We start from the raw sequence: 23,355 nt of genomic DNA on the forward strand, positions 1-23,355 counted from the left end.
CCATACATCAGAAAGACCATCATGCTGAAGCTGGAGTGCTTGTTGGTGTGTCAGTTTGTGTGTCAACAGAGCAGCGATGGAATTCACAGGCCTCAAGGCCAGCACATTGTATGTGAGGACAGTTTTCCCTCGCTGCAGTGGGATTTAATACTGTACGAGTGAAATTTAAGACAGTGCGATAGTCAGGCTGTTAAGGTTTTCATTCCTTCTGTATATACAGGTGCAACTATGGTGTGACACCCAAGCAGGACGAGGTCAGAGATAAAGAAATATTTATTTACGAGGGCAATTTGCAGTCATGGTTTGAAGTTTCAGTTCAGTTAGGTTCCTGTTTTATTAAGTAGTTTTTCCTCTTGTGTCTTGTCCAGCTTTATATTTCCTGTCTTATTTTGATGGATGCCTTTTGTTCTAGTGTTTCTTCTTTACACTTCCTGTCTTTGTTCTTTTTTCCCTCCTTTTTGGATTGCTTGCCCCGCCCTGATTGCTTTCACCTGTGTCTTGTTAACTCCCCTATATATACACCAGTGTTGGCAGTTCATCTGCATTTGCTGCCTTCTCTGTGTTACTTGGACTATTTTTTTTGTTGTTCAGGCTTGTTTACTTGCCTTCCCAGCTTCTTTTTAATGACTCTTGTTCCCTTTTTGTGTAAGTTAAAGTTTGTTTTGTTCACTTTCTCCCTTTTGTTAGTGTCTGCACTGTAGGTCCACCAATGTGTGTCTCTGTAACAGTTTGAGATGTGTCTGCATCACTCAGTTATCTACAATCCATCCTTAAACAGCAGCATAAAATCCTCTGGTTGAATCTGATTAGCAGTCTATTTCATGCATTCAGGGGGGATATAAACACAAGGTCTTATGCATATACAGATGGATAATGTATGTATTTGTCATTTTAATACGCATACATACATACAATTGTTGCAGATTACAGATTTAATTTGATTATCCGCATATTTACTTGTGTTTTGGCTCTTGGAAATCCTCTCCCTCACACAAGACAGTCTGCTCTTTGCTTATCCAGCCATTATCCGATGATTAGTATTGGTTTCCCACTAGTGGTAGCATAATTCAGAAATCTCCATAGCCAACTCAAGACAGTCACTTGCATCCTCACAGGAGCTGAGCAGACCACAGTCCAAGTGCATGTAAGAGTCATCATTACTGCTGGGCGTAGACGCCACTGTAGTGACGACTTGTTTGTAGCTGGGACAGCAGTGATTGGCAACACTCTCACAGGAGTCGGGTAGCATGAGGATCATGTCGTAGAACCGGCAGAAGAGGCAGTTCAGGACAATCCCTGCACAGTCCACTGAAGGAGACACGCACATTAAGGAAGGACATTCAATATATGGTTAACTTTGTTTTTTTTCTTTTGTTTGTCTTAAAAAAAAAAAAAAGCCCTCCCCTCTTCACACATTTGCAGTGACCTCTGAGATGGTATGTGATTAACTGTGTTTAAATCATGTCTTGGGACATAAATTATAGTGGTTGCTATAAGAGCTGCTGCTCTTTACTTATATCTGTAACATTTTAAAAGCCTCCTTTCCTTCCTTTCACATGCATAATTTAAGAAATCAAGCCTTGATCTTTCACAGAGAGACGGACAAGAAAGCTGTTTGGAGACATAATCAATTACAAGAAATCTTTCCAGCATACTTTGCCAAGAGCATTGCTAAGTTGAGTTGTGGATGCAGTGAAACCGTGTGCGATGTGACTTCCCATCATCCTTTGCCAAATGGTGACCCCATGGGTGCTATGAAACACGAGCTCATCAAATGATAGTGACCATGAACAGACAGTTTCTCACCAAAGACATTTTGTGGGGAAGTCCTGGTGGCTTGTGTTGCAAAGATTTTATTGTCTTTCCTCCTTGCGAGACTGCACGATCCTGTATTTCTTTTTTTTTATGTTTACAACTATGCAATCTGTATCTGAATCAAGATCAAAAAAGACATTTTTTTGGAGAATAGTCTTTATTATATGGGCAAGTTATTCAGATTTATGATAACTGAGTTATAGTCATTTAAATTCTGTTTCTACAGCACCACCTATTGGCAAAATCCTTTTAAGTTTGTAGGCTCACTCATTGTTGATGTAAGTTGTGTATATATTATGTGAATGGGTTTACAATTTTATATTTCAAACAAAAGTTCTAGTTTACATCAAATTGGCAAAAAAATATATGAAATATCAAAAACACATTAACTCATTTTCCAGGTCCACAAGCATATATCGACTATTTTGTTATGATTGGATGAAATGTGTAAATATGTGAAGTGAAAAAGTCCTAAAATATGATGTATGCAAGGTACGTGTTAAAAATCCAGTGTGTGGGATTTGGCTGCATGGGCAACACGTGTGCGTCATGGAAGCTCTTAGTTTTCTTCTCTGGCATCCATCTTGAGCAGTCACGCAGCCAGTGCAAGCAGCAGCGCCTCATCTAGACATTCAGGATCTCACCTATATTTTCTGCGTCACTTGCAAAAATAAGCCTGAAAATGATCATCGTGATCAGACGTAGCAGTGCCTCAATACACCTTCAATGTCAACATCTGCAGAACTTGTCACAGCCATGAAAATCAGGCAAAGTATATTCAGTCAGACAGTATATTTATCTGGTGTGTTGTCTCTTCCACTCTCTAAAAAAACAAAGTAATGTCATTATCATTACTGATCATTATCAAAGGGAAACTCCATATAGTGAGACATGGCTAGCTGTGTCAGCATCTGCGGGTGACGTAGCCTCTGATCACGCAGCCTGTGGACCTGGTCATTAGCGTCATCTGCCAGTGTGGGTGCAGATTGCAATCAACTGAACACCCCTCGTCTCACCCTCCCCTGCGTGGGCCCTCAGTAGGCATAAAATGCTCCTGCTAAGGTAACAGAAACATGATGATTCTTATGAGTGAAAAACATTACTTCTAAATGGTTGCATGGGTAACAGCAGGATCTAGTGAATTGGCTTTCCCAAACCTGTGTGCACTGCCTGGTAACCCACACCACAGCTGGAGATGCTGCACAGAAATACAGGGTGGATGCATAAACTGTTGTTTGTCAAGAGGTGGTTCCGACAATTAGTTCCTTCTGAAACCGTAAAGTCATTTTTACATTTTCGTCTGTATCAGTCAGTCAAATGAACTTTAGAAGTGTAGGTGCATACATTTCAGAAATTTCAGCAGAGACAGGCTGTATTCCCCTGCTTTCAGTCTTTATGCTAAGCAAGGCTTACCACATCCTGTCTCCAACGCACACACATGAGACCGACATCTATTTTCTCATCTCTTGGGAAGAGAAAGCAATTTAGTATAAAAAAGCTTAACTATTTCTTTAAATCAGAAATAATTACAATTACTGAATTAACAGTTTATATTGAATTTAGTAGAGATGCATAAGAACACAAACAGCTTGTGGTATAATCACTTATGCTGCTGCATCTACAGTATAGTGAGTCTACTTTGGTGGCTTTTTTTTTTTTTTTAGTCTTTCTCTTTTTTATGCTGTAGTTTCAGTTTCTAAATTATTCACACATTTTCATAATTGATTATATGAACTGTATTTAAGCATTCCCACAGCATGGTGAGGCATAAAGCTTGCAATTTGTTACATTTTTTTTGTTCTGTCTGTGGTCTGCGGCATTATTGTTCTGCATATTAATCACTGTTTCTTTCATCAGTAGAAAAGCTCTGATGTAAAAGTTAATTTCATAGCATTTACTGAGGACTGAAGACAAGATTTAAAAAATAATAATAATAATAATTTCAATGTGTGTTTATCTCTAAAGGTTTGGAAATAAGCGACAACAGCTGTCCGCGAACCTACAGGGCATCAGACGCTTGCAGTGCTGGTGTAACTAACCTCCCGAGTTGCTCTGCTGAGTGGAGGACAGAGAGTCCACGGTGGAGGATGTTTCAGAGGAAGATCTCCTCAGGTACATCTTCAAAGAGAACACGGAGGAAGAGGGGTTGTCACTCTCTCTTGGCCGCTGGGCGCCTGTGTCTCTACTGGACTCCCCAGGCTCGGTTCCTGAAGAAGCAGTAAGTCTCCAGTTGTTGACTTGAGCCTCATTTTGTGTCCTTTCTGTTCAAAAATGACAAACAAATAGACACATCAGTTAGCAGCAGGTACAACAAAACATTATTTGACAAGTACGATCCTGCATCAGGTTAAGGCTGACACACAGAGGGCAAATCTGGTTTAGCAGGCTAGATTTGATGATGATTTGACTGGAAATGTTGATTTGATAAGGTACAAAACAACCGAAAACATAGTGTGATAAGACATGAAACCAGAGGGCACATCCCAGGTCATCTTATGCAGCCGCTTTTATCTAGATGCACAAGGCAGCCTTTAGTGTCTGCGTGCCTTATGCAAAGCCTTCCCGCCACAATGGCTTTATGACATGTGATTAACATGAAATGCCTCTTTGGTTACGTTTAAACACAGAAACTATATGCTTAGGTCTTAGAAAAGACAGATGATGCTGTGAGCGTGAGGCCCATCACTCACCCACAACCTCCATCCCACTTGGGACTTTCTTTCTTTATTAGTTACATCATGTTGTGCAATTGTTCTGATCGTCTTATACTGATGTGCATGTATTTCCACCCATAGTTTAAAGCCAGTGCCTTTCATGCAGACACTGAAAGGTATCTTCTGTGTCTCTTGGAGACGCAGAGGGATGCGATGCCCTGGGAATGAGACTAGGCTGCATATGACACAAATCAGTAGAGCAGACAAGGCACAACACAAACTGATACAATATGATGACAGGAAACAACAACACAGATAAGAGCTTCCACACCGCAAGACTAACATGCGCACCTGATGAAAAGCCGCTACGGGTCACATATGTTGCATACCTTGCGAATTAGTGGAAGCTTGAAATACACGCCTACGTGGCTGTGGTTACTCTTTATCTGTGAGGAAGATTCATTGCTTGGAAATTATTGATTGACATAAGCTCGACAGACTTGTCCATTATCTACTGATCTTTGAGAGCACCTTTATTTATTGGCTTGAAGATACAATCAGTGGATCTTGTGAAGCTCTGTCATGAACACAATGTGTGTCATGTCTCTTCTGTAGTGTTATGGGGAAATGATCATACTAACACCATGAAAAGATATTAAACTTGTTCACAGTACAGACTGTGGAGTTGGCCTGTGACATTTCTAGAGTGCAGGAGTTGATCTGCTGTTTGTTGACATCTGATTTAAATAGATGTTAATGAATTATTGCACTGGCTGCAGACTGTTTACTTTTTCATCACCTATTTGAAATGAATTATTCACAATTTCTTTCTCTGTTTTATTTAACATTTAATGGCCAATGATTTATTCACACTCTGGAAGCATTTTTGAAAGTTGAATAAACTGTATTTATTGTCTTGACTAAATTGTTGAAAGACTGATACAAATAGACATTGCTCAGGGCTGTATTGGCCATTTTTAAGAATTTATCAGCTGTTTTTCAATGCCTATGAAAGCCAAGTTTACAGAGTACAAACTTCAAAACAGCCTGTGCTGTTATCACCTTTTGTCAGTTTGAATTTTCCTTTTTTCTCTCGTAAGAATTTTCTGTGTTTTTTATCTGTCATTTCTCAGCGATTGACTGAGAAGTGAAGAAAGCAGGGATTGGTATTTGAAGAACAACAAGTTAAAACAAACGTCCAAATCGGTATTGTCTGTGTGTATGTTTGAGCTGAGAAGCAGCGTGATGCTCTCGGGTTATCTAATGAATTAAGTAAGAAATAAAGCTGGTCTGTGCCCATGACCATTAGCTGATAGAGAAATAAGGCCCGCAGGCATGCTATGCATTTTTCAGGTTTTGTTCCAGTGTTTCACCAAGCTGCGTTCACTCATTAGGCACCACAGTTAGTCGGACCAGTGGATCTGACGATAATTTCAGTACATGTTTTTAATCAAAATGCAAACATGAATTTGCAGCACAGCAACACCGTGAAACAGAAAGCATCGACACAATTTAAGGATTGTATGTAAGGAAGCGGCTGACTTAATCCATTTGTTTCATTGCAGCAAAAGGATTTGTTGGGGAAATTGTTCCAAAACTGTGGAACTTTTTTAAGTTAAAACAAGATAGTAGTGAGGCAGTTGTAAAATAGCCAGGAACAGGAAGGATGACACCGACCACAGACTAATGTACTCAAACCTTATCATAACAAAGATTAACAAGAAACCGTGACTGAGTGGTGATGCTCAGATCTTTTCCACAGACCTGAGTCACATTAACTTACCTCCTCTCGCCCACACAGAGCTCCCCTCAGCAGTGTTTACTCTCCCTTTGTCTTTCACATCGGCTCTCAGAGTCATTTCATCTGCCATCTGGTCCATTGCATCACAAATAAAAAATGCACCTCGTATGACAAAACTGATTACCTCAAGCAAAAAACATGGGGCTGCACACAACTGAGGCCAACGTGACTTAATGTCTAACACAGCGTTACCACAGCTCTGTGTCTTCGAACGCTCGTCAGCTCTCGGGATTAGGTTCTCTTGCAAGTGAGCCTTCTCGCCCTGTGGAGGCAGCTGTTTACCTCGGCTAAGCAGAGAGCATCCAGGACAAATTACGCTTTACATTTTACAGGGTCCATTTGGCCTGCTGCCTACTGTAGTGTACTGTAAGCCTCTCCAATGTTCCAATGACGTTGGCAAAAATACTGGAGATCCGCTCCTATTAAAACATCACCGGGACAAAGTCAGCAACATTTTATTGGTTTGAGTTAGCTCCCTCTATGAAGTGATAATGAAGCCAAAGGCAAAAAGCAGAACATCACACAATAAAAGGAAATATCACATTAAAACTGTAATTCCCTGTAGGAATGCATTATTAAGTAATCAGGACACACTATAAAGAGATTTTGTGATGTTATAGTAATGTAATTTTTGCTGACTATATTAAAAGATTTGGCAGATAAACGAAAAAAAAAAACCCAAAACAAAACAAAAAGACAGTACACATCTAGATACCCACTCAGTCGTGCACCCACTGCGACTCAGTCACTCCTTCAAGGCTGTGTTTCCGCTGCACATATGCATGAGGCAGCCAACGCCTGTTTGTTTGCTGGGGTGAAACAAGCAGTGAAACATGAGTAGTGAGCTGCATTCAAATTCCTCCGAATACAAGCCAACCAATTTACTCTAATTAGGCTCAACACTAGAGTTGCATTTTAATGGACGCCCTGCTGTGTTTGCATATGTTTAGAGAACAAGAGCCATGCTAATTGAAAAATTAAGATGTGAGAGTATTTATCTACTGAGCTCCCACTATGCTGCACTCAGTGTACGCGTAACTCCTGAAGAGAACTTCCATAGAGTATCTAGCGCTTTCTTTCTCCTCCTCCTTTCATGTTCTCTGTGTTGTGGAAATGATACCATATGATAGAGGAAAGACAAATCAAGATTGTACTCTTGTGTTTGTCAAAAGGCCTCCAGTCATGATCTGACAACACTGTACCCCCACTCTGCGGCCTTGTTGTTTTCTCACTAACACAGCAGGTTGTTGTTTTATTGGTCAACGTCAATCACTCCGTCAGAAGGGTTCAACGGGTTGCGTGGTTAATTTGGTTCCCGCGGAAATGTTCTCTCTGTGAAATGAACTGTGTGGCCCTGCATCTGCAGAAAAGTCACAGTGGATGACACTGCGTCCCATTAAAGCTTTCCCTGATCTAGCAGAAAGTGACAGCCTGAGATCAAGTTCAGGTATAAATTACTCTACATCTTAGTGAAAGCTTTCTAACCCCCTTTGCTGCCCTCATAGTCCACTTCATTATTTACCATTGTAAACAGGAAGTCATTCACATCCACCGCTGCTTCTCATCGGACCTTCAGTCTTGCCTTGTTTATATGCTTTCTGTGGCTCAGGGTTGAACCTGTTACTCCATCTTCTCCATCTTAATTTCCCTTCAAAGGAGTGGAGAGACCACAAATATTAGCCAATGAACAATGATACTTTGAGTATAACACAAAGGCAGAGTAGCCTAATGCATTAGCAGAGCTGGCTCATCCTATTTTGAATCATTTTCATATACATCATATGGTCAAAAGTAATAGGACACCTGACCATTACACCAACAGGGACTTTAATGACATCGTATTCTAAATACATCAGATATATAACAGAGTGTTTCTGTGGGATTCTTTGCCCATTCATGCAGTAGAGCATTTGTGAGGTCACACACTGATGTTGGACCAAAAGGCCTGGCTAACAATCTCCGTTCCAGTTCATCCCAAAGTTGTTGGATGGGGCTGAGTTCAGTACTCTGTGCAGATCAGTGATGTTCTTCCACACCAAACTTGTCCAACCATGTCTTTATGGACTTTACTTTGTGCACTGGGACACAGTCATGTTGGAATAGAAAAGCGTTTCCAACAAAGTTGGATGCATAGCATAGCTGAGGCGTTAAGATTTCCCTTCACTGGAAATAAGGGATCGAGCCTGAAAAACAGCCCCATACCACACCTGAACTCAGTAATAAAGAACTGTGTCCCAATACTTCTATGCGTCTATATAGCGTATATTTACTGTATGCCATAGTTTGTTGGGAGTTTTGAGTGTTGTTTAAAAGTGAAGTGCAGCACAGCCACAATTGGTCATAGTAGCCCTCTGATTTCACCATCTACTTTTCTCGGTTTAGAACATGCCATGTGAAATCACTTTTCCCCGACTCACTGATGATTCCACTGGTTGTTTCTCATCTTGTCTCTTCCCCATCAGTGTATCTACTGGTGTCACTCATTGACTTCAGTTGCAATGCTTTTGCGCAGATGTGATTGGCTTAGTTGAAGTACATGAGATGATTTACAAAAGCCTCCATGTGGTCTGTGAGTTTCCTCGGTCATGGCTCGACATACTAAATGTTCAGTAATTTTTTTGGAGAAAGAGAAGAGTGTTGACCAAATGTGATCCAGGGCCCGTGCACCAATAGACACTAAAAGTCCTCTGTGTCAGTGCATTCGATAAATCATAAATTGTGACATGAGGCCCTCTATGTTGAACCACTGAGGAGCCAAAAAAAAAATTCATCTCATGAAAATCCTGCAGTTAAATTGCTGTCCGCCAGCTCCCATCTGTAGTTTAAAGTTTAAATAGCCTGCTCCCATTAGATTTGTGCTGGGTCCTGCAGGACCTGTGGCAGCCCAATCCCAATGCAGTCCTCTATAGGGCAGCCAGAATTTAGTGTGGCATGTGAAAAACACAGTCCCCAACAGCTATACTGAATAAATTACTATTTTTGACATTTTTCATTTTTACAAATGATCTCCTGGCTACATAAAGACGAATTTGGGTTGCATTCGCTAAGGTGGAAGAAAATGTTAGAGAGTCACATCTAACTCATTTTTAATTTAGGATATTTTGGAATCTTTTAACACACTGCAGCTGACTCGTTCCAATATCGTATTAATATTATTTTGATATATTTATCAAAATGCATGCAACAGCTATGTATGGATATACCTTCACAATTTTTGATGCCTCACAAACATCCCTGGAAAATATATCAGCTTACTGTTTATATTATATACAAAATCTTGCATAAAATAAAATAATAAAGGCACAATCCAGCCACATAAGATAAGATAAGATCAGATAAGAACTTTATTGATCCCGCAGGAAATTGTTGTGCCAGGTTTGCAATACAAAGAATCATACAAAAGTAGCAAGTAATTTTTCACACAAAATATAAAAATAACAGAGTACTGTAAAAAATAACAGAGTATATACTTGAGGTATAGATAGAACGTCAGATAAGGTGCAGAATGGCAACGGATAAGGTGCGGATACAATCTTAAACTGTTAACATGAACAACAAGAAAAATATTTTTCATCCTTGAAATCATCAACTTAGAAGGGCAGCTTAACATTTACTCCATGCATGTGTTTAGCTGGGCAGGTGTTTTGTGGGACTTAAATGGATTTTTTTTTTTCCAGTAAAAATGTCTGAGTTTGTTCAACATGCTGCCAGTGCAGAGGTCCCCTTTGCCCCTTAATGAGTTCCACAGAGAATAAGTGTCATAGTTAGCTCTGGTGATGAGAGCAGACTTCCATGTCACCTTGAGGCCGACTAAGACAAAGGGAAGACGACACTTGATGTCATATTCATTCTCTCCTTTTACACACGGTTAACCCTGGTGGGCCGAGTTTATTTTTATAGGTGGATGTCATTGTCCTCAGATAGATAAAATGTTCAAATCTAAAACATGGGGGACAGGAAAACAAACAATTGGGGTGTATATTTTAAACAATGGGACTATGTGGTTGTCAAAGAGTTTCATGCTCATGCTTGGCTAATTATTACTTATTCAGAAAATAAAAATCAAATGTGTTTGTAAAATAAATGTGTTTGTTGTACTCAACTAACACTTACTGCACAAGGATGGCTTGGCTAATGGCTTCGTTTAGATAATCAGAAGCCTACATTTCCATTAGCAAGGACTCGTTGCGTTGATTTAAACTCAGACTTTTACCGTCTGTTTTCACATCTGGTTTCTGGTAAACATTATTGCAAAAGAGAGACAAACACTTGCTTTCAACAGCTATTGCCTGGCAGGATTAGGTGATAATCCTGAAAAATCACCTCTGAGAAACTGAGCTGTACTTGAGAAGGGATGAAATATGAAATCAGAAAGAAAGAATCTCTTTATGATGGACCAACAACCACTGGTGAGAGTATATGTTTCAGTGCTTATTTGTGGTCTTCATTAACTACTACAGAGTTTACTGTGAAGCACTTTGTTCTGATTCATTGAAAGTGCTGTACCTTAAAGCAGAACTCACCTTGTGTACTCAGGGGAGTGTTTCGGCTCATCCCATTAAGAACACAATAATTCATTTTCAAGATCATTTTGCTCTAATTGAACATGTCTGTTATATTAACTTTTTTTTTTAACATCTTTCAAGACACCTGCTTACCTTTATGACAGCCAAGCAAGGGGGAGAAGAAACTCCTGCTGCTTGTCACAAAAGGAAGAAAATCACAGTTTCCAAATTAAGATTGCAGATAAATGACCTTACAAAGCAAAGGAAATCAAAGAAGTATGGCAATGGGGTAAATTGGATTCTTTGGCGTCTAACAGTATATGACTTAAACCAACTGGGGATTCTCTCCACTGTGGAGGAAGTGAGACTTTCCTGAGGCAATACTCCCACCTGGGACCTCCTGAAGATCCATGGGGTATTTGTAAAAAGCCTTGAAGTTATTCAACCCACTAAAGGGCTAAATAGAATTTTTTTTTTCTATTAGCATTTAGGCTCTATTGCTCCTATTTCACAGCTTCTATACTGGTTTCAGGCAATCTATTTCATTTTATTCAGTCAATATTCTGTATTTAATTTGCATAGCTGAAAGGTTTGTTAATGTCTAAGGTCTTATATACCACAACAACCATGATCAAATGATGATAAACCTCAAAAAGTCTTTGGTCAAACCTTGAACAGTGCCATGGCACCACAATAGCTACAACTAACTTTGGTGCTTCTTTTATTCGTCTGAAATGTTTTTGTACCAGTTTTGATAATATGGATGGGCCTAACTGAAGTAGAATCTCCAGTCACCATTTCCGTGATGGCTAATCTTCTCTGTCCTGGTAAAATCACAACAGTGCATGCTAGCACTGCTGTTCATATTGCCTGCTGAAATATTGTCTACTATCTGTCTCTGCTAATCTCTGCTTGTGCTCAGTGTGAAAATGGTTCAATATCACTTTTAATAAAAAACAGGGTCATTTTACTTTGATATTTATTCCATACAAATGTGATTACTCTATACATTGGTAGAAACTGATGAGCAAATTTAATACTTGAGTCAGGCCCATCCTTAGTCAATTTGATGAGTTTTTTGAGAAAATATTTTTATCTGCCCATTTAACAAAATAGTTTTCGCATAATTGTGATCCAATCTTAAAATACATACACTGATTAGTGCTTTAACAAAGTGTTACGCACAGGTATAATATTACTTTTGATTTTGCAATTCTGCAATACTTCTCTAAGGAAAATTATTTTCTAAAAGGGTCACATTAAAGAAAATCCTGAGCTTTACTTTTATGTTGAAATTAAACAACACCCCACATCAGTACAGCCTGTGTACAAAATGAACAGTCCCTGCACCTTCTCACAGACATCATGAGAAATATCCATTATTACAGACCAATTTGCTCCTTCAGATAATCAATGTTGGCACCGACTCAAGCCCTGCTCCACAGGCTAAATACTTGAATTGATCATTGATGCTTTCTCACCAATAAGCAGTTTAAAATGACTAATTGGGTGGGGCTAAGAGTAGCCTGGGATCTTTCTATTAGTGTAATGATGATATGACATCAGACGTTTTCTGTAAAGCATTGTCTTGTTGTTATTGGGCAAGACAGATTATGATTGGGTTTAGTCAGTGCACATTATGAGATGCTCCTTAAGTAGCATTCATAAAGCAAAGCTACTTGCTGTGTCAGAGTGATAATAAGGGTAGTGATTCATATATACTTTAGGAGTCAAGAGGAGCACCGTGCTGGACCTGGATTTTCTTTTATTTGTCCTTGCTGTTGGGGATCATGGATCTTGTACTTCCTTTGTCCCTGCGTACATCAGACAGAGAGCTCAGTCTGGCGAGTCATTGATATGCCAGCTCTGTTTTTACACATTGTCATTTTATCTTTCTCATTACTGTCATTACCACAGACTTAGATACATCTCATTACAAGGGTAATTGGGACAAACATAAAATCTGGGCCCCCACCCTTTAAGTTGGATATCTTTCAAATGCTCAAAGTAGATAACTGCTGTGTTGGGTCCACAACAGCTGTTAATATTTCATGATAACATAGCTTTGTTCCCGCTGATATCTTTCTGACTTTGTGCTTCTTTTGATGGTGTGTTGAAATGGAAAAATTAAACAAATTCAAATGGCTGTACTTTATCTACACATTGTCTCCAGAAACCTGGATGAACACCTGTGCAGTTAAACTCTGTCACACACACACACGCACACACACAAACTGCCATGTAATGTGAATACACGTGGACACTCGCATGCATACACACACTCGAACATTGTAGCACACACATGCATGTTTCTATGTAGAGTTGGCTCCAACTTCTGATTTTATTTTTAGCCGGTCGTCTTTTCTGTCGGCGCCCCATGAAGTCTTTTCCATCTACAACTTAGTTCCTCAGCCAAATATTGACTTTGGGATCTGATTATTAAGCAATTTCCACAAAACTTCAAATTACTATCTGAACAATTATTTTAAAGACGTTACAGGACCCAGTAGACCCCCAAGGTCTTGAAACTGATTATGCAAAAAGATAATTGCTATGAAGATTTAAAAAGAATGAAATTGGTTTGACAAACCTATAAGTTGTTAACTACTGCTCAGTGCAAAAGAATACATTTGCTGACAAGGCCACAAAGAACCGGAGCAGAAGAGGCTTTTCCCGTGTGCTCAGGTGGGCGGGAGGTATCGCTCTCTTTATTATCACAGCTAATGGTGTTCCAGATCTGTCCTCAATTATACGGGATGAGATGAACTATTAATTAATAATTCTTCTGATAGATAAATTGTGCCATGTTCAGCAGATGTGCACTTCCCAGAGATGAGAGGAGACACAGATGGAAGCTATTGACCAACAGTGGCCCCGTTCTGTGTCTGCCTTTATAGATGTGTGAGCTTTATCTCAGCTTGACACACTGTTATGTTCCCTGTCCCCCTGTCCTGCTTTAACTGCCCAAGTACCGTCAGCAGGCGTTCATGTTTTCCTGATTTACTGTGGGCAAAGCCAATGTTGCATAATTTGTGTTTTAAGAAAAGATATTAATCCTTCTTCACATTGCAGAAAATGGTTATTTTTTTCCCTCCCAGGTTAAATGTACACTGTCTGAAAAATGACACATCCTCAAAGTACTTTTGAGCAAAGGCTGAATTGTATAATTTTCCCATAAGCTTGGAGCGTCTAAGTGTAGAAAGGAGGAATTATATGGCTATGAATGGCTTCCTTAATAGTGATATCACTTCCTAGAACAAAAGAAGGTGGCTCTGCAATGAGCTGGGGAGTGCGGACGCTAGCTCAATTGGCCATTTCCGTGGCTTCCATTAAGGTCATGCACTGCGCCACCGTGCCGGAGAGTGCATGAGTGACAACATGGCCAAGACGAATGGAGCACTCTCCCACAAACCTCGTTAAGACTGAAATCGCCGAAAAAATAATAGTTATTAAATTAATTGCAGTCATAATCTCGTAAAATATGTGTCAAAAAATTATATGCGGTTCGATTAACACATAACATGGGTGTCAAATCTGTAATAAAACCCTGATCAATAAAACAATAACCATGTTGTTAAAAGCAGTCATTGAAAGGTGTTGCTGGCAGTGGGCTCCAGGGGTGAGCAACCCTTTTAATATAAACGGATTTCATCTTTCCAGCGTGTCACCTAAATCACCTCAATGTTTGTGTATACAATTAAAATAAGATAATAAATTGCAGCAATGGATGGATTACGAATGCTCTCTTCGACCCCATACATCAGGCTTTGTCAGTGGCCCAGAAAATGCATGTCTAACAATCTGTTGATTACAATGTGGTGTGAGCAGAGGCCCCGCCGAGGGAGGGTGATGACTGTTGCAGGATACATTATTTTAACATATTGTTATGTTTAAATCGATAAGTTTTAAACGAGAGCTAACGACTGCTATTAATTAAACTTTCAGAATCTTTTATTAGAAAAGTTACCACTTGTGTGCTTGATTTAATGAATGGTTTATTATTTCATTTTGTTGGCCCTGACCATTATGCCCAAACGACTGGTCTTTTATCTTGAAAAGAAATGAGGCAAGGCATAGTTTATTTGCAGTGCGGAGACGATGATAACGCGTCAGTTGAAGGGCATATTTGTTTTAAAACCTTGGAGGAGTAACAGTGACCAGTTCTTGATACAATTTGCCTGCCTCTAAACCATATTGAAATAATTTCCCCCGCACCCCCCCACCACACTTCTTTCTTGCTATTTGGCCCTTGAGATATTATTATTTTTTATCTGTGTGTTTATATGAAATCATTTGAGTGGGGATGTCAATTCCGAAATGAAATTGTCTGCGCAAGAGAATCATTCAGATTGGAAATTAATGGTACCGCAATTAAAACTTGGGAGTTACAGTATTTGGTGACAATTATGATAATGACTCTAGCTGGAGGTGAGAATTTCACAAGTGGAGCTGGTGGGGTGGAGGGTGACGGAGGGCTTGTTAACTCGAACCCTGTGCTAAGAGCTAGCAGTAGAATGCCTCTTCCTCATAGTGCAGAAATGTTTCTACCCGTTTCTTCTAATAGAGCGATGCCAGTGAAGGAATATCAGGACTTCTCCCTGGTAGACTGTGCCTTATTCCATTACTGAACACAGATAAACCGCCTATTGTGATATTGCTGCAGGAAGCTCTTTGCTCTCAAGCTGCCATTGACGAAACGTGTCCTACATTGTGCTGCAGTAATAGAGTGGTTTATCAGCTCATGTTGAGAGTAGCTATAGGCTAAGTATGGTTGAGAGTCACAATTACCAACAGACACAACATGCTGTTTGTCTGCTCATGATTAATGCGCTGGATCAATGTGGGCCGCCGCAAAGAAGCAGGGTGATGGAAGATTCCTGTGAGATTTTTTTTTTCTCCTTCTTCTCCCTGTTTTCTTTTTTACACACACACACACACACACACACACACACACACACACACACACACACTCTGCTATCAGCCAAATTGGATGATCAGTGGGGGAATTCTCCTACTCTCTGGGGTTTTTGCTGTGGTTTGTAGATTTTGCCTTCAGGTTTGAAATTCACTCAAACTGAAGAAGTCCTTTATCCAGAGACTGCCTTTTTTCAATTGAGCATTAAGCAAGGGACCAGATGGGAGGAAGCAGTCTCCTTTTTTTAGCCTAGAAACGGTGTTTACTCTGTTACTTGCAATCCTCCGTCAACTGGGATAAATCATTAATGTGTGTCAAAGTGTGTGATTTGTGTGTGGTGTGGAGGGAAGATAATTCACCCACACCAAACACCAAAAACAAGAGATTTATTAGTTAAAAAAAATTGTTTGATTGTCATGACACACCGCTGGTTTGTCACACGACTGCACAAGATACCTTTTTAATGTCCGTATGAAATGTACAAATATTAGAATAAATATTAGATATGATGCATTGATAAAGAATTAAACCTATTAAATTCCATATGAAATCACAAGCTAACAACACATATAATAAAATCTTAGCCAAGCTGGCATCAGGTAGGCTTAAGGGCACTGCTGCCTAAATATCTACACAAAACACATCGTCATCACCACAACTAATTGTTGACCATGACACATCTTTCACTTTCAGTGAAGCTAGCAAGCAAAATTTAGCAAAGCTGACATAGTTAAAAAGCTAAAAACCTCATCTGAACTGCCAGAATGTACTACAAGATCTCTTCCCTCAAACTCAAAACCACCGACAGTTTCCAGAGCCCAGGCGACTTGAGTGTTGTTATCTTTTGACAGAGCCATGCTAGCTGTTTCCCTGTGTTTCCATTCTTTATGCTCAGCTAAGCTAACCTGGCTGTGGCTTTCTGTTTACCACACACCCATGGGAGTGACATTAATCTTCTAACCTAACCCTCAACAAGAGAGTAAAAATGTATACTTCGCAGAATGTCGGATTGTTCCATTAATGACCACCACCTCTCGTCATGACCTCAAACCTCAAGTTTAATGATGTTCCAGTGGACATTCTGAATGCAACTGGACTGTTCTGCCAGAATCAGAGCAAACCATTGAAATAACGAGTGCAGACTCATCTCCGATTTCAGTGGATATCAAACAAAAGCTCGACATATGCATCCTGACAATATGGAGTTTAAGCGCAAAGGCCAGCATGACATACCAGAGGTTACTTAGCAAGATTTTATGGATAGGCCTGCCACAGACTATTTAGAGCTAACCCTTTCATGATTCGAACAAATTCTAATCTAATATGCTTTTTGGACAGAGCCCAAAAAGTGGATTTAAACACTATACAATCCACCAGCTTTTTTTTCCTTTCTTTTTTCTACTTGCTGAGGCCCTGGAGCCAGAGTCAGAGCTGAGAATGAGAATTACCATCAACTCTTGAGTAAATTCAGTGGTCAATAATTGAATGAGTGAATCCCATTGTCCAATTACCCGCATTATCTGTGGATACTCCCCTCATTAAAAAGGCTAGGGAGGAAGGAGAATAATTAAAAAGATTTGCAGCATGGGCATTTAATGATCACACTGCTTTTGCCTGATATACTCTCCAGGACCAGTGAGATCATGTGGGATTGAAGGCAGAATAGCAGCCCCCCCCCCCCACCACCACCACACACACACACACACACACACACACACACACAGACAGACAAAACCCCTCCAACCCACACCCTCCGTTCAGCCCTCCTTGCAGCGCCAACTGGCTCCTCTCTGACAGTGAGTGGGCTTCAGCCACAGCTCCGGAGGGACAAGCTCCCACTGTGGCCCTGGAGGGCTCCAGATGAAACCATGCAGGCTCAGCATAGCAGTTGTAAGTTTTCAAATTCACCCTTTTAATGTACACACTGAATACTAAAAAAGCTAAACTAAACAGCAAAATACATTTTTTAAAAAGTGGCAGTGCCAAATTGCAGTGTAAACACTTGGAGTAGTGTGCTAAATTGCTGTTTGGAAGTCGGGGTGCATACCTGTGGTAGGAATGCCTTCGTCAGATAGAAATTCACTGAGTGCTTCAAGAAATACACACCTACCACCAGCACCACCACCTCCTCTTCCATGAAGCACAGCTTTAATTAGCCCAATCTCACTGAATAACACCCGTGCAATTTGGTGGAGAACTTTTGCCGAAGGGGTCTGCATAGTTCAAAATGTTTCTTACCTCATTCTGAGAGAGCACATCACGGGGTCAAGTGCACTCTTGTGTGGTGTGTCTGGAGGGCCGTGGTTTTACTGTAAACATGTCTGAAGTGTTGCTCAGGCAACAGCAGAGCAGAACGACTTGGCATCTCAATAGAAGCTGTCCGAAACTCGGCGAGTCATGTTGATGATGCAACATGCTTACATATTTACTCATATCTTCTCATTAAGAGCACTTGTGAGGCCTTTGTTGATGGTGCTCAACTTGATATTTAATGTTTATGGAACTTCCTAAGTGGTGTAAATATTAGTTCAAATGTTTCCAGGCATCTGCCATGGGTCAAGAGGCTGAGGTCTGGATGGAGATGAGAAGAGTTTGATCATGCAGAGGCCAGACTCATGTGTCACTGAACTCCAAACATTACCAGAACAGCTGAGATGATTTATAGAATGATACTGGGTTTTCCCACAAACGTATTGTGTCATCTGCACCAAGAGTGTAACAATTATTTAGTGAAGTGTTATTTTGGCAAGGTGGGGTGTCAAGATGTTTGTGTTTGCTTCAGTGAGGATGTGGACGTGTTTTATAAATATACTGAAATTGTTAATTTACAATGAATCTCGCACAGAGCAGCTCTGGAAAATAAACTGGAAGTTTATTTCTGTTCATTTAATCTTATTGATGCTCCACTGTAAACTGTTTTCTTTTTCTAATCAATTTATATCCTTCTTCAAAAAAACATGTAGACAGTCTAAAACAATATTGACAAAGACAGTGGAAAAAAATTGATATGTGTTTTAAAGGATATTTCTGGTGACGTACTAATTGTCAACTGATAGTCAATAAAACAACAAGGCAAAGCGTAGACTACTGCCATAAACAGTCCCGAAAGCACCAAATGTGTGTTCATCCACAGCTGAAAATGGGATATTTACTCCTGCTGACTCATGTTTCGGGGGATTTTTACAATGTATTTAAAGACTAATTTTCCAAATAGGAAGGAATGGGCTTCTGGCTGAAAGCTACAGTCAGGCTGGGCAAGTTGCTAAATTTTAGGAGACAGACTGACAAATATAGAATATCAACAGTCCGTACATATAAAGGGGTCAGTTCACCTAAGAATTGTTTTGATGAGGTTTTGAGACTTGTGCCAGCATCCTAATAAAGCAGAAATTAACCGAATTGAACATCACTAGTTTTTCTTTTTTTAAACAATAAATCAATAAAAAAATCTATAATTACAAAGTACAGGTGGGAAATATGTTTTGTGATTTGGGTGAAACAACCTTGTAAGTATGCGATCTGTAGGAGAACGGCAGAGTTGTTGTGGCCGATGATGTGTAGTTAGTAATATGTTTTTGTATATTGTTTTGTTTCGGGGGAATACAGGGAGCTACTGTGACAGTATGACAAAGCATTAATGGCTATTGACCTACCTTGTGACCTACTAAAAACCTGCCTTGGCCCACTTTATACTGTAAGTATAGCATAAAGAATAAACTTCCAGTGCAAATGCCATGGTAGCCTAATTTGCACCATGACACAGTGGTGAAATAAAATCTCATCTATTTGATCTACAGCTCACTAAGAAAATCTGGAAAGGACTTAAATGGTAACCATAACTAGAGCAAACCTGAAGAAACCCCAAAAATAGCACAAAGACTAAATGAGCAGATATTGCAGTTATCCATGAGGCAGATTTTTACTGTCATTAGAGATATATTGTTTCCCACACATCTCTCCTGTGCAGTCTCAAGATGAAAAGCTGTATAAAAGGTGCCATAAGAATGAAAGTGGAGATTAATCACACCTACCCCTGATCTGTGGTGGCATTCCTAACCGGGTCACCTGTAAAAAAAAAAAAAAAAAGATGACTCCAGAGCTGAAATAGTCCAGCACTCACTTTAAGTGAGAACCAGCGCAGAGGAAAAAACCCACAATCACATGAAAGTAACCAGAGAAAAGCACAACAGCAGCTGCTGAATCACAGAAGAGAACAACTGTTTTTTGTGTCTCTCTGTTACTGCGCAGTAGAAGAAACTGAAGCAGCGTTAGTGGTTAACCTCACTCATTTGTGTTCATCCTTTTCAAATTTTGAGTTCAGCTTCTCCAAACTGACATTAAATAAACACTTGCCAGGAGATGAGAATAATCTGTGGACTGTTTTAAACCGGTCTGGTATTTCCACAAAATATGTTCTGTCTTTATCCACACCTAAGTTTGTATTTATGATGGCAGCAGAGCACATAATTCAGAGGTCAAGCACAGAGAATGGTAGTGAGGTGTCTGTGCCAGATGGACTCGGCTTAACAATCAGCCTTTATGGAGAAACTGAGAGTTCCAGGACCTCTTGTTTTACTCTGTATCCAAGCCTCTTAACTTTTCAGAGAACAGAGTTCTGCCTCAAAGTTGAGCAGCTCAGGCCAAGGATTTTCCTTAACCTCTTTTGAGAAATGGACCGCGGGGTGAATTCATAAAAGAGCAGTCTGTTGGACAATTTGTCTTTTGACAGGAGGGAACATTGGAAGCCACCAGAGGGTGGTCAGCGGTGAGTGGCACAGGCGTGCCTGGGGCGGTACCTGCAGGCCATTCTTCCTCATGATTTGTCCTGGACGAGGAGAGGATGGAGCGGCGGCGCGGGGCTGCCATCTGGCCCCGGCCTGGGAATTGGGTGGTGAGGTGCAGGCGGCGGGTGCGCGTGTGGTGTCAGTACGGCTCCATCAGGGCTGTTTGCGAACAGATGTTCTGTGGTGTGTTTGCTCCAGCACGGCTCAGGAGGGAAGACGTGTCTATCAGTGGCTGGAGGCTTTCAGGGGAGCAGCAGACTCTGACCTTGAGGCTGCCGCATGTCAATCCCTGGCTCTTAAAGCCATGTGAGACTACCTAATACTGCCCTATTTGGTTATCAAACAGACAGAAATTGTACAAACATGATATCTTTAATTTCTGTTATACATTTATTGAAGCGACTGCTCGGAGAAAGTTCCAGTCCTGATGAATTCTTAGCAATCTTGATAAGAGTTCAGCACTCAAAATGTAGCACAAGTCATTTTTTTACAGTCAGAGATCCGTTTCTCTTTGGCTTAATGTGTCTCATGCTCCTGCTTGAACAGAGGACAGTGTAAAATGCAAGGGCAAGAGTATCCATATCCACTGCCTCCATCATCCAGATCTCAGCAATCAATAAGCGTTTAATCAGTCAATTATATGGCACTAATTTAACAGCCTGCAGGTAGAGTCATCTCCGAGCACTTCCCCATGAAAATACAGACCATAGGAAATTTATCTTCTGGAAAAATGTCAGAGCAGAAATGAAGTTTTCAAAGGGAGGAATGAGGAAGTCCGCAACATATCGTCCATGTTGGCAGATAGGGAGGGCAAACCAGAAGCCTACAATTTAGAGGAGAGGGTTAAAGAGAAGATTAAGTACAGTATGACAGACTGCAGCTTGAAGTTATCAAAATCTTGTTGAGAACATGCAAAGAAGAAGATGCCCCATGGTAGAACCGTCCTACAAATAACAGTTCTGCAGAGAGGATTTTTAATCAGACAATTTGAGTGATGGGGGGGAAAAAGGAAACTATGGTCTTGATAGTGGAGGGAGTATTTGAATATTCCTGATAATGATTCCATTGTCAAGGATCTGAATAGCAGCCACATTACAGCCTGAGAGTGAGTTGCTTTCCTCTCAGTGTGTATGACGAGCAACACCCACGTTCAGCCTATTATTTATTAAACAAATGTTCCTGCCTTTTCACTGACATCAGACATATTTGCAAAACTGGACTTTGCATGGCAACAAAATTGTTTATTTGTTCATAAACTGAAATCTAATGTTGTATTTATGGGCAGAGATTAGAGAAGGCTTTGCTGAGTTGATGTTTAGCTAATAGGGAACATAAACAAGAAACCCAACATAATAGCATGGAGTTTTGCAGGCGACCTGGCTTGTAATTTGTCGTGTCAATATTTGAATTGTTGAGGAGGGAAGTATTATGGACATGGGCCAGTGCTGAGAGTGCAGTCTAACTCCTTGCTCACCTATAAAAACTAACATCTGTTGAAGCATACATTAAGTTTAAAAATAACTGTACAGAGATCACCGGGTAAAGTACAGTCAACCAGATGTCGCTTTAAAAGTGCCAGATGGAACAATGAAAGAGGGACTGGAAATTAGAAAGCACTGTGAAAGGTCAGATCAATTAAGAAAGCTGCGTTGGCTGCCATATGACAATTAAGGCAAGTTTAAAGCACTTGAGCTAACGGGGCAGTGGAGTGAGTGGCTGTCGCAGGGAGGAACTTCTTGGGGGCATGGAAAACGTGTGCATGCAGGATGGGGAGCTTCCTGGACCGAAGTGCGTTTATACCAGGTCAAGGTTAATGACCCGCACAGATAAACCTGATAGAACGCCTCACAGCGCTGCTCACGACCTTTGTCCGTCAGTATTAAGGAGCCAATAAATTACAGCCGTGACTTTAAGTGACATTGAAATTGACTCTGCTCTAATGAGAGAAAGAGAGAGAGACACAGCAGTGAGAGAGGGAGACACTGTTATGAGAAGGGATTGCAGAATCTGGAGGTTTATTTGGAAGAAGAAATCACTCACTTCCAACACTGTTTCCACATTGAACACAACCTAAAAACCCAGATTTTTTTCCCCTTCATGTCACTCACGATTCCAATATGATATCAGACTCAGTTAAATAGTACAGACTCTACCGCCCCAACCTCTATGTGTCTGTCCTGAAATCAAGAAAGTTGTTGCATCTCTGCTGTCCCGGATGGCTGCCAGTTTCCCTCAATACCCACGAGTGCACGCTAACCACAAGGGGGCAATGTTTGCATTGTTTGTCTGCATCCTCCCCAGGCACACACACTGATTTACATTTATGTTTTGCATTTGCACATTTGGATCAAGTACAGTTTAGCTGTTCATTTACATTGAAGCATGTTAACAGAAACCATGATAAGCTGTTTCCTGTAGCAACAGCAGCTCACACTGTCTGACTAACAGGACCACAGGCTCTTTATGTAACAGTTTACAGGCAATAATAATTTACAGACTAAATCAGACGCTTCTCTTTTATATCCAGCTCTTGTCTGTACTTTGCACAAATGCAAGATCTGTTGTCTTGCCATGCTTCTGTTTCCTTTGAACTGTGGATTAACAAGCCATTGTTCTATGTGGTCAAGCATGCAGTGGTGCAGCATGGTGCAAAATGCTGAGAGGAAGGAGATCTTTTCCACACTTAAACACTGTGAACAAGACCATTTAGGAATTTCTCACACAATTTGTTCTGTTGATTCTTCCAAAGTTCTGCTGTAAGCACTTTTGCAGTGTGCAAACGGAATTATTCATCGCATTAACGATAACATAAATGCAGCGGCGACAGAATTTAATGCACCCGCGGAGATTACCTTTATTTACTCATGAAAAAGAATACACT

General features: G+C 40.4%; 1 long non-coding RNA gene across 1 annotated transcript in view; it reads left to right on the forward strand.

The window, feature by feature from the left end:
- Positions 1 to 540: 540 nt before the first annotated feature.
- The window catches only part of LOC124056870, a 50,663-nt gene continuing 27,848 nt past the window's right edge, over positions 541 to 23,355 (forward strand). Inside the window, exons 1-2 of the long non-coding RNA XR_006843022.1 lie at positions 541 to 645; positions 3,781 to 4,033. This is a non-coding gene — a long non-coding RNA (uncharacterized LOC124056870). The remainder of the gene's footprint in view (positions 646 to 3,780; positions 4,034 to 23,355) is intronic.

Source organism: Scatophagus argus, chromosome 3 (assembly GCF_020382885.2).
Source record: "Scatophagus argus isolate fScaArg1 chromosome 3, fScaArg1.pri, whole genome shotgun sequence".
NCBI lineage: Eukaryota > Metazoa > Chordata > Actinopteri > Scatophagidae > Scatophagus > Scatophagus argus.